This window comes from Conger conger, chromosome 4, assembly GCF_963514075.1.
Source record: "Conger conger chromosome 4, fConCon1.1, whole genome shotgun sequence".
NCBI lineage: Eukaryota > Metazoa > Chordata > Actinopteri > Anguilliformes > Congridae > Conger > Conger conger.
In genome coordinates, this window is record NC_083763.1 from 23593920 (window position 1) to 23601129 (window position 7210).

The window sequence follows — 7210 nt, forward strand, 5'->3', positions numbered from 1 at the left end:
GGTATGGAGAGGAAACATGGTTTCAGATCTTTAGACAAAATGTAATATTAGACAAAGAGAACATGGGTAAACAAAAAACACATTTTTTAAATTGTGTATTGTATTAAAATATTAAAACACCCATGTCATCCTTTTTCACGGCACTGTAAGTAACTACAAGCACTAAAAACCACCTATAATATTGACACTTGACAGTATCCTTTCTAGCCTCAGACTGAATCCACAGTGGAGGTACACCATCATGCAGAATGGGATTTAACCAGAAGAGACACAGGAAACGATGTTAGCTTAAAAAAGCATTTAAAGTAGAGTGTATTGACTTTTGGCAAAAGTGTGATAGATGATTTCAAAACCACTGATTGCTAAAAGAAATTAAGCAATGGCACATAAATTTACAAATAATCAAAGCAACATCTTTTGATTTAATTTGCTTTAATGATCCAGCTGTCTTCTGGCAATAAATCAGCCTTTATGCATTTATCACAGGCCTGTACATCATCTGTGTTGCCTAGAAACCTGTGTCTAGGGATATTAGAATTATTGTGATAGCTCAGGCTCTACACCCTAGATATTTCGTTTACAGTCTGAAGGCCAAAACGTATTACAAATGAAAGAATAATGTGTGGAGATGCAAAAGGTGATCATTTTCGGAATGTAGGTTTATATACTGCCACCCTGTGGCTGTTGTTAAAAATTACATACAACATGATGAATAACTTCTGTCACTGCAGTTCGACTGGTTAATTTACAAAACAAAGCAATCAAAATCCTATAAAAACATGTATTCGGCTCCAATGGCTTCTGTGGAATTTGATAAAAGACAACTTGTCTTTATAATATCTCAAATATTTAAAAGTCTCAGCTGAAGTACATGGACATAGAATTTGGAGATGTGATGGGCTCTGTAGTAGACCAATGTGAAGTGTAATTTTTACTTGTGGTCCTTGACACTATGGTAAATGGTTATATAGCGACTTCCAAAGCGCTGTACAATTGATGCTTCTCATTCACCCATTCATACACATACTCCCACCAAGATGATTGGCTGCCATGTAAGGCACCAACCAGCTCATCAGGAGAATTTGGGGGTTAGGTGTCTTGCTCAGAGACACTTCAACACACCCAGGGCAGGATCAAACCGGCAACCCTCCAACTGCCAGACAACTGCTCTTACCCCCTGAGCCAATGCCGCCCCAATTGGTCCAATCTGAGTTCGTGCAGTATTTTCTTCTCTCTGCGGTGCTTTGTGCAGCTGTGAGACCCCCTTTTGGGGCTGTGGAGCCTACACCAGATGTGGAGTCAAACACCTGTGCTCCTATGGGGCATCTGCAGAAACAGCCTAACCAAGCGCAGAAGAATGCTGAAGCATAAATACAAGGGTGTTAACTAAGGAGGATGAAAGCACAGAGCTGCGTGTGATGTATTTTCAGATGAATTGTTGAATCTGAGCTATAAGCTCACTGTTTGTATTGTCGCTTCGCCAGTGGCATGCGGAACACGTGCTGACTTTTGGAACACCCCTCCTCCGCTCAGCGGAAGAAAACTATGTTGTCCTGTGTGACAGACACTGCTCTGAAGCACCATTCATTTCCTGAGTTTACCAGGTGTCTAGTTTATGGAAGACCCACGAGTCCAGTTCAAACCATATGTCGTTATGTTGCTTTATGTCTTGGCTACATGTTATTCTGATGCAGTGCTGAGCTGAGCACCTATTAAGATTAATTTACAATACTTTGTATTTTATATGTTTGCCTATATTTTGTAACATATTTTATTACACAATCTATAAATCATTATTCACACAGCTAGACCTTTACGAAAGCAAATGAAGTATTGCAGCAAAAATGTCTCTGAGGCACAGAGACTGGTTTTCTTTGATATTTTCTCCATATTGCTTGACATTGTTGACTTTATGCTCTAAACTATACAGTAGGTGTATCAATCGAGCTTAATGTAAGTCATTGTGGGTGAAGCACAGTTTGCTACCTTCCACGTGGACAGAATCAGATGGCCCCCAGCTGTTTGAAGTTTTATCATTTATCCCCCTGTTCACAACCTCTTTTTCATTTATTTATTCAACGCACTCCACCATTGCGCATGGTCACTGTTTATGGTCCTATAAAAGGTAATAACTCTGAAAAGTATACATATAAAATCTTTTATAGCAGGTGATCAAATGGTACATGGGCTTCAGAATACAAGGACTGACAGTTCTATAGAGATTTAACATTCCTGGCATATGGCAGATGCTCTTATGTAGAGTGGTGATAGAAACCACCATAGACTAGAGGATGTTGAGGTGCAATGATCTCAGCTTATCCATGGTAAACCTGCTCCGAAGCATCAAATACAGCGGACTCCAGAATTATTGGCACCCATAATAAAAATGGAGAAAAAAAGGCTGCATATAATTAAGAATATGAATCAGGATTTATGTTCAAACATATGGGAAGACTATATACCTTTATTTAAATGTATTTACTCTCATGCTTCAATGCTGTTTATTTAGTTTTGTTTATCTATTTTTTCAGAAAACCACAGGTGCCAAAATAATTGGCACCCCTAACAATTATTGCAAATAATATAAATTAGTCTAATTATACTTAATTTAGTTGATCCCAGTCTAAAATAACTATATTGTGTCATTCAATCATTTACTGTTTCACTAGAAGATAAAAATGAGGTAACAAGCAATCAAAATTCTTTTGTCAATCATCAGCACGGGAAAATCCAAAGAACTGTCAATTCAGAAGACACAGATGGTAATCAGGTAATGGGTACAAAACAATACATGAATGGTTAAATATACCACTTAGCACTGTAAGGGCAATGATGAAAAGCCCTAAAACATATGGAATGGTTGCAAACTTGCCAGGAAGAGGATGCAAGTGTATATTTTCCCCACGGACAGTAAGCAAGATGGTGAGGGAGGCCATAAGTAAGTCAAGGATCGCAGTTTAAGAATTGCAGAGATTGGTCATGTCTTGTGGTAACCAAGTCTGAAAATAAATCATAAAATGGCACCTCCATACCAACAAACCTTGGAAGGGTGGAAAAAAACAGCCCTTACTGAGCACAATAAACAAAACCAAACATCTTGAGTTCGCCAAACCTCATTGGAATTATGACTGAAGAGAGTGTGTATGGTCAGATGAGATAAAAATTTCAGCACACTGGGAAAAAAAAGCACACTGCTTCATTAATGATACTGGGAGCCCAGTATGTTTACACTAGGTGCACAAGTCTACGCAATGTGACATTTGGCTATCTTAGCTGTTTAAATCAGTTTTTATCTCATTATAGCTTGTTATCTGTGCTCTAGCAACAGTGCCAATCCCCTAAGCAATAGCGTTATCTACCATATAATCAGTGTCTTGTTTCTAGATATGTAGCATTCTCACTCCCATGGTGTCAACTGCAGAGTTGTACTATAGCAGGCTGAGTACACTTACCCTATGAGGTATGGAGACATTTGTGACCCATGTGGAGTTTGTTTTTTGATCAAAACAAGGAAATCATGCTCTTTTGACTTGCATTGTTCTTTAGACAGTGCACCAGTCACCTCTGAGCGAGGGCTCCTGTGATTATTTGACCCAGACCGAGTGACATTGGTCACTCCAATCATGTTCAGAAGCTCCATATGTCTTTTATAGTCAATGAGTAAGAGCCCTCCAAATGGACTATAGCTGGAGGCCCTGATATTAACTGCAGTTAAAAACCTGGCTACAGTCAGTTGCACTCGAAAGCAAAGAAGGATTGGTGCTTTTGAGAGAAGAATTGCAGTCAAAAGGGAGAGTGTGTACTCAATGCCTGTGAATATTGTTGCGATGATTTTAGAAGCCCAACACACAAACAACCCAAAGAGGGCAATGAGAGGAAAGGGGATGAACTTGATTTTTAGCACTGTCAGAGAGTACCTCTACTGCCCCAATACACACACATGCACGCACCTGCCCTTTTCTGTGGCTCCACCGAGCCCACCCCTTAGCCTGAAAGTTTCTTCACTGCTTCATATATGGCACCTCCATAGCTGCATGGAGATTGGAGCTGTCTGCATATCGGTCAGTGCTTTTCCTTCGCTGCTCTAATCTGCAGGCTTGGTACAATCATAGACAGAGGGCCATTCTGGTCTCTATTTACTGTTCCAGCAGAAGGAGAGCATGGACATTCACACTATGCCAGTGAGGACTGCTGTCAGTGAATGCCAGATTAGTTTTGAGACTGCAGGGTGTTAGTACTGCTTCGTTACTTCGTGGTGTGTCTGTTGGCCATGTCATGCTGAAACTTGTGCTGTGCCTGTAGCATTTGCAGTACTTCTGAGGTGAAGTCAAGGACAAATGTTTTAACATATTTTAACAAAGTTTTCACATGTACAGCGGGCTCTAGAATTATTGGCACCCTTGATAAATTTGCACAAAAAGACATGACATAATTGCACAAGCTTTATTTTCCAACATGTGTAAATTAGTGCACTTTATTAATGATTCAATGGAATCAACCAATTGTCTTACATTTTAAAAAATTCAGAACAAATAAAAATGTATTTCCACAAAAATAGGTTCCACAATTATTGGCACCCCAGGTTTAATACTTTGGCCAAACACCCCTGGCAAAGATCACAGACATGAGTCTTTTCCTGTAATCTGTGATAAGGTTAGAAAACTTCTGGAGATATATCCTTAGGATACCCCACTCTTTAAGTTTTTCATGGGATTTAAGTCTGGAGACTGAGATGGCCATTGCAGAGCATGGTTGTTGATTTTACTTGTGGATTTATTTTATTTTTTTAAGTTTTATTTTCAAATTTTTTTCCTTTTTCTCCCAATTTGGTAGCCAATTGTACCCCGTCTGATTCAATTAGAGCTAGTATTAGATACACCGCACACACCCCGTCCCTCGGCGGCCCGAAGGAGAGCGACACGTCTTCTTCAAGCCGTCTCGTCTCATGCTCGTCTTCCGTGATTCCAAGGCGGCCGAGGTGCTTTTTGTTGTGCGGCGATCTACTAACCCTGCCAAGTCCCTCCCTCTGGAGAAGCGAGCCAATTAATTAAAACTCAGCTTTTGACAGGACCGGGAATCGAACGCCGGTCCCCAGTGTGCAACTGCAGTGAACTGCAACCGCAAATCCACTGCGTCTTAGCCTGTTGCGCCACCGCAGTCCACCGCAGTCCAGTGTGTGTGGATTTTGATGTGCATATGCTTGGAGTCATTGTCCTGCCGGACAATTTACCTATGACCAAGACTCAAGACTCAGACAACCAGATTTTCTATCTTTTTTTAGACATGGTGACCCCAAGATACAACCAATCTCTGCAATTCTTAAACTGCAATCCTTGGGTAGCAAGTGCATATTATCCCTACCATCTTTCTTACCGTCCGTGGGGATAATATGCACTTGCATCCTCTTCTTGGATAGTTTGCAACCATTCTATTTTTTTTTTTTACACCTTTCTTTATTGCCCATACAGTGTTAAGTAGTATGTTTAACCATTCATGTATTTTTTCTGTACCCATTATCCAACTTGTGATGGTCAATTGCCGTCCGTGTGTTCTGAATTGACAGTTCTTTGGCTTTTCCCATGCTGATGTTTGACAGGGATTTTGCATGCTTGTTACCTCATTTGGACTGAGATTAACTAAATTAAAGTCAAATTGTATTGCCAATTTCAGTTAGATTTCATTTACAATAATTGTTAGGGGTGGCAATAATTTTGGCACCTGTGTTTTTCACAAAAAAGTGGTGATCACTAAATTAGAAAAATGAGAGTAAATATATTGAAATAAAATAATAGTTTTCCAATATGTTTGAACATAAAATAGAGATAATTTACTACATACATCCTTTTTCTCCATTTTTATTAAGGGTGCTAATATTTCTGGAGCCCACTGTCTGAGCTGTGCCTAGAAAATGAGAAAAGGATGTGGAAGTGGGCTGGATAGAGGAAGGGCAGTGGTGTCAGATGGAAGGTGACTGAATGTAGGTTGTATTGGAGCCTTTGTTTTTCTTTTTTCTTAACATTTTAACAAAGAAAACTAACATTACATAAAATAAGAACAAAAACAAACGAAAAACATAAATATCATCAGAACAAGTATTCATCAAGTTGGCTTGGTGCAGTATTATTGTGGATGTGTCTAGGGGCGGCCGGTAGCGTAATGGTTAAGGTAAATGACTGGGAGACGCAAGGTTGGTGGTTCTAATCACGGTATAGCCACAATAAGATCCGCACGGCCGTTGGGCCCTTGAGCAAGGCCCTTAACCCTGCATTGCTCCAGGGGAGGATTGTCTGCTGCTTAGTCTAATCAACTGTATGTTGCTCTGGATAAGAGCGTCTGCCAAATGCCAATAATGTAATGTCTAATATACAATCGCTCAAACAGGAATGTAATTCAGGTCCTACCAAATCCTTTTTGATAGTAGCCAATTATGTTAATGAAATGCATCCATTTCCGGGTAGACTAATAGTAGACATCCCCAAGCATGGAAACTCCAGAGCACACAGGAATTTGCACATTAATATGGTTTTAGGAGCCTCTTGCATATCAGACCTTTCTATTTCATTCCCATTGAAATTAATCTCCAGCCAACATGGAGATCACTTGCAAAAGCACCATGAAAATGCTGTGAGTATGAAACCTGAAATACAAAGATGACACTAGACTTAAGACTTCTGAAATGAGATGTAAGACTTCTTGACATTCAAATGTCAAGTTCAGTAGTACTGCTGTTTTCTCTTCTGCCCCATAGAACAAAGTCCAGTGTGTGAGGTTTAAATCTGTCCCTTGTCAAAGCAGAGGAATGAAAATAGCAGTATTACTGGCCCGGAGGACCGGAGTATCCCTGATCTAAACTAATGCTTTATCATGAACCGGCAAATCCTTATGAACAGAATGATTGATGCATGCCATTACCTCAAAGAGAATAATTAATGTTAGCTTTGATGTTCACTTCAAAGAAAATGAACTGCCTTGATGTTCCATATGGCCTAAGAGTTGAAATAATGGAATGTAAAACATTTAATATATAGGAAAATTACTACAACAGCAGTAAATTAAATGATATATAACATTATTGCTGATCGTACCATTCAACTTTTTTTCAGAATATCACATGAATTTTTTAAATTTAAATATGAACATTTTCAGAATTAAATCTGATTACTTTTCCTGGAGTGACCCTAACATTACAAAAAGTTAAACACTGCCCATT